Genomic DNA, 5,588 nt, shown 5'->3' on the forward strand with positions numbered 1-5,588 from the left:
ATCTCTTGACCTCGTGATCCACCCACCTCGGCCTCCCAAAGTGCTGGCAGAGTCCTTTTTCTAACCAGAGCAGAGACTCCTTGGGCACTGCAGCCCTATAGCCAGGCTACTGAAGAAAACAAGGCTGTGTGCAGAACCAGTTCTGGGTATGACTTGGTGGCGGGCTGGTTTATAGGGACACAGCCACTGGGTCAATAAAACTATAGGTCCTGAACCCCCTGAGGAAGGAGGTTGGCCTGAAACCCAGGACACACATAAAATCACATAGAGCCAGTTGTTCGTGCACATGGCCTCCAATACATGAGTTTTCAAACACTCAATTACAATGTCACATGTACCCAGATCTGCCATGGCTGAACCCAATTATAATTGGGCAATATGCATGCAGGCTGTCCCCTCATCTGCCTCCCAACTCTCTCTGGCTCAGCCTCCTCCTCCTGCCCTCCAGCCTCACCAGTCTCACTGGTGTCTAGTCCCAGCTCCACCATTCAGCTCTTATCCATGGAGGCTGCCTGCTGTGCTGTGAAAATCCAGATGGCCAGGCTGATTGAGCACAGCATCAGAACAAGGCAGAGGCCCAGCAGCATCCACTGTCTTTTAGCAGCCTGGCGGGGCTCCATGGCTATGCCCAGGAAGTAGGCGTTGGGCAGTGAGCTGAAGATCTCAATGTCTTGGACCAGTGACTGTTTTTCCAGGAAGGGCACCCTGTAGGCCAGCCACAGCACCACCAGGGACATGACAAAGCTCAGGACCAGCAGCACCCAGTACCCAAGTTTAGCCTTGTTGACGTCCAGCTTCAGACTCAGAAATGTCACTTTTTCTGTGTCTTTTTCTGTGGAAGACATGGGAGTCTTATAGGGCAGGTGGAACTGGAGAGGGAGCTCTGGGGTCCCCTGTGACTGTCAGAGGAGATGTGATTGCCACTGGCCCTCTCCCTCAGCCTCAGGCACCTACCTTCCAAGCCATAGGTGAGGGCATGGCCCTGGAAGGAGGGTGAGAGAGAAAAGTAGAAGGGAGAGGAGGAAGAGATGGGCATGGCTTGGACTACATGACCCTGCATGTAAGGGACCAGAGGCAAGATGCCGACCCTTTGCTCAGATGCCAGCCTGGCAGCCTAGCTGGACAGTGTGCAACTGATCCAGGGGTGGGGGCATGGGCAGTGGTCTTGGCCGAAGCTGCATCAGGCCTGGTACAGACAGGGTCACACAGCAGCAGTGCTGTGCTGGGGCAAGCCAGGTCATGAATGAGTCAGAGGTTAAGGCTGGGTAGGGGTAGGTGCTAGGACAGGGCAGGTTAAGGTGGGGCCTGGGGCTGGCCCGGAGCTAGGACCAGGGTAAGATGATCAAACCTTCAAAGGAACAGCTGAAGTCTGGCCAGCCTAGGATGTCCCCTTGCTGTACATTCTCAGTCACCAGCCAGTTCAAACCCCAGTAGGGGTTTGAAGTAGGTTATGAAGGCCTTTGTAGACACCTTGGACTCCCCATTCAGCATCTTTAGGACCTCTGGCCAGGGCTTGCTTGAGCCCAGCTTTAGAGCATCCCTGGGGGAGTGAGTGCAGCTGTGAGGCTGTGAGGGGGCATCAGTTGGTGCTGCTGAGACCTCCAGTGCACCCAATCCTGGCCCCAGTGCTTGGCCAGTCAGAATTTTCCCACAGAGCTTGGCATAGTGGAAACAATCACAAGTTTGAAAGAAGACTAATCTGGGTTTGAATTTCAGCTCTGTCATTTAGCAGCTGTGGGGTCTTGAGCAGTAACCTTTCTGAGCCTCAGTTTCCATCACCATAAAATGGAGATGATAATGGTATCTGCTTTGAAGGGCCTTGTGATGATTAAATAAGCATGGTGTTGGGAACATTGCACGCAGGCAATCCATGTTAACTACTGATGATGATGGTGATTACTCGTAGTACTGGCACTGCTGTGATTATTATTATTCTCCTGGACTCAAATAGGCATAAAGTCCTGAGACACTGATTCCTGTGAGGTGCTCAGTGTGGGTAGATAGTGGCAGCTCTTCACGCTTTTCTGGTGTCAGGGAGGGTTTGGGAGGATTAGAAACATCGTGAGTGTGGGAGGTGCTCGCACACCACCTGCAGTGCTGCACAAATGTCAGCTGTGTTTCACGGCTCATCCAGTCCTTGGGGGCAGGTGGTTGAGCTTTATGCTAGCTCCCCAGCACTCACAATGGGAGTACAAGGCGTGCTGAAGCCAGAGCCCCAGGCTTCTCCACTCTAGAGCCCCCTGCTGAGGCAGTGGTCGGCAGATGTTGATCCTTCTCAACCTGTTGTTCCTTGATCCAATCAGGAGAGAGGTGGGACCAAGAGGCCAGAGGTCATGATTTGGGGACTAGACTAACAGGGCTATCAGGCTTAAACCTGACCTAGCAGTGCTACTTATGGACAACATAACCTTACACAGACAACTTAGCCTCTCTCAGCCTCGGTTTCCTCATCAGTAAAATGGGCACCATGAATACCTGCCCTTTATCGTGTTGAGGACTAAGTCACACAATGATGAAGGAGGATTTGTAGCTTGCAAAGCCTTATGCACATTACTTAATAAACAACTGGGAAAGAATGAGATGGGGAAACTAGTCAGTGGGGCCATGGCAGAAACCACTGGAGAAGAAAAACCCCAACTAACTCTAGGTAAGAGGTCTTGATGCCGGCTCCTGGGTAAGAGGAAGAACTGAGTAGGGGAAAAGCTTCAACCACTGAGAATCTACCCATTTAGAAACAGTCCTTTAGGCTGGGAGACACAAGATGTTTGACCAGCCCATGTGGACAGGACATGAGACCAGAAAGCAGCAGAGGTGATGACTGGACGCCACCTGGAGCTGTCAACTCCAAAGCGACAACAACACACCTCATGGACAAGGCCAGGTCCACCACGGCTGGTGGGGTGAGGCTGGGGGACTTTGAGAACTTCAGCCAGGTCCAATTCAACCCTCCATTCCCAACAGAACCAGCCGAGAGCCTGTCTCAGGGCTGTCACATTTAGGAGGGAGAATCAAAAGTAGAAAAACCAAGTTTTAAGATAAATTAGGCAAAAGAGCAGCCAAGAATCTTTCTCTTTTCCCCCTGCAAGCACTCGTATCCCCTCTCCCCTCCACAAACCATATTCTGCTCTGCTGCTATTTCATCATCTGCAAAGGTCATGACATCCTCCTTACTCAGAAACCTCTCCTCTGCCCACTGCTCAGAAAATGGTATGTGAGGTCCTAAGCCTGGAATTCAGGGTTTTCCCTGACCAGGTGTCTGGCCAGTGACACGCAGGGACTGGTGAGCAATGATGAGAGATGACTCACTGGCCATATGCTTTGGTGCCATATCAGACCCTGAGAGCCTTGTGTACCTTGAGGGCAGTGAGGGTGGAAAGTGGTGAAAATGACTGAGGTCAAACATCCTACCAATCAGGTGGGATGAAAGAGGTGAGTTGATATAAAGAAAACATACATCTTGGCTGGGCGTGGTGGCTCACACCTGTAATCCTAGCACTTTGGGAGGCTGAGGTGGTCAGATCCCTTGAGGCCAGATGTTCGAGACCAGCCTGGCCAACATAGTGAAACCCTGTCTTTACTAAAAATACAAAAATCCACCAGGTGTGGTGGTGTGTGCCTGTAATCCCACCGACTCTGGAGGTTGAGGCACGAGAATCATTTGGAACTAGGAGGTGGAGGTTGTAGTGAGCCAAGATCATACCACTGCACTCCAGCCTGGGTGACAGAGTAAGGCTCTGTCAAAAAAAAAAAAAAAAAAGGAAGAAAGAAAAGAAAACAGATATCTGCTCTTTCCTCCTTCTTCTTCTTCTTCTTCCTCCCACCTCAGACTCCTTTGTAGCTGGGACTACAGGTGCGTGCCATCATGCCTGGCTACATTTTGTTTATTTTTTTTGTAGACACAGAGTCTGACCATGTTGCCCAGGCTGGTCTCAAAATGCTGGGTTCAAGGGATCCTCCCATCTTGGCCTTCCAAAGTGCTGGGATTATAGGTGTGAGCCACTGTCCCTGGCTTTTTCCTATTTCTTGCACATTTGTGTTTGGGGACAGAACTCCCCCCTTGGTTCCCCGGCATAACCTCCTAACCCTCTTTCTATGTTCACCGAAGCACCTTTCCATTGTCTGGTATTATTAAATTTATTTATCCTACGGTTCATTTCCCCCCGTCGGATGCAGAGCAGCTGGTCTGCAAGGGGACAAGCAAATGTTTGCTGAATGAATAAACGGCAGGCAGCCAGAGATATGAATGCAAAGAGCAGAGAGGCGCCCTTACGTTCAACACGTTCAGAAAAGCTCAAAGCTGGGCAGTCGGCTAGAATAAAGCCCCACGACGTGAAATGATGGAAGAGCAGATCTGTGAGGGAGACAACAGTCACGCAAGGTGCAGCCCTCCCTAGGAGCAAAGCCCAGGGGATCAGTCCTGAAACCCCATCTGGCCTGGTGGTTACAGATAAACTGCATGGTGGAATAAAAAAATATGCTCATTAAATTTGCAAAGGATACTAAATTTGTGGCAGTGTTAATCCTCTAGGAGAGAGGAATAAAGCTCAAGATGACCTTGACCAATTAGGGAAATGGACCTATTGAAATCTGATGAAATTCAACAGGAAAATGATCAAGTCCGTTGGTGAGCTCCACATCTCCAAGGTTGGAGTGCTGATCTTCGAACCCGTTAGATCTAATCTCACCAGGGACTGTATTCGTTGACTGATGGAGGCCAACAGGGTGAAAGATAACGTGTTCTGAAGTCAGTTCTGGGTTCAAAGCATGACTTTGCTTCTTGCTAGATAAATGATGTAAAATTACACCACCTCTCTTGCCTTTGGTTTCATCATTTTTAAAAGGCAAATAACAATGTGCACTTTGCAGAGTTAAGAGCTATTATTATAATATGAAACGCTGTGAGAGTCCTCATCAGAGAGCGCCCCCTGCAGTAGTAAATGCTTCACATTTTCAGTTCAGTCCTCTACTCCCTCTGGCTTTGCTCCAGGACTAAAATCCACTGCCCCCGTAGGTAGGCATGGAAAGAATAAGCTAAATACCAAGTGCAGAGAAAAAGACTGAAGAGTCAAAGTGGACGACAGGCTTCCCAGAAGCAAGCCAAGAGGCCAGTGCGAAAGCAACCTGCATCAGCCTGGGAACTGGATTTGGGCGTCTCCAAGAAGAGGTGGGAGAAACAGACTGCACTCAAGGGTGTGTCAAGTGCTGCTGAGAGGGTAGGTCAACACCTTGCAAGGAAAGGTTAAGGGGGTTCAGACGGAAGGCTGAAGGCTGAGGTAGAACCCCAGTGCTGGCTTCCTATCTGGGACAGTTTGGTTTACTGGCGTGTGTGTGTGTGTGTGTGTGTGTGTGTGCGCGCGCGCATGCGCTCACACGTGTGACTGCACATGTTAGTGTGAAGTGCTAAACAGTGTCTCTTTTTTTTTTGAGACAGTCTCCCTCTGTCGCCCAGGCTGGAGTACAGTGCTGCAATCACAGCTCACTGTTCCACTTCCCGGGTTCAAGCAATTCTCTGCTTCAGCCTCCAGAGTAGCTGGGATTACAGGCGCCCGCCACCACACCTGGCTGTTTTTTTTTTTTTTTTTTTTTTT

General features: G+C 50.1%; 1 pseudogene; it reads right to left on the reverse strand.

Annotated features, from left to right (window-relative positions):
* Positions 1–469: 469 nt before the first annotated feature.
* The window catches only part of LOC116541679, a 12,926-nt pseudogene continuing 7,807 nt past the window's right edge, over positions 470–5,588 (reverse strand).

The sequence above is a fragment of the Sapajus apella genome, unplaced genomic scaffold (genome assembly GCF_009761245.1).
Source record: "Sapajus apella isolate SASKATOON/1434 unplaced genomic scaffold, GSC_monkey_1.0 scaffold153, whole genome shotgun sequence".
NCBI lineage: Eukaryota > Metazoa > Chordata > Mammalia > Primates > Cebidae > Sapajus > Sapajus apella.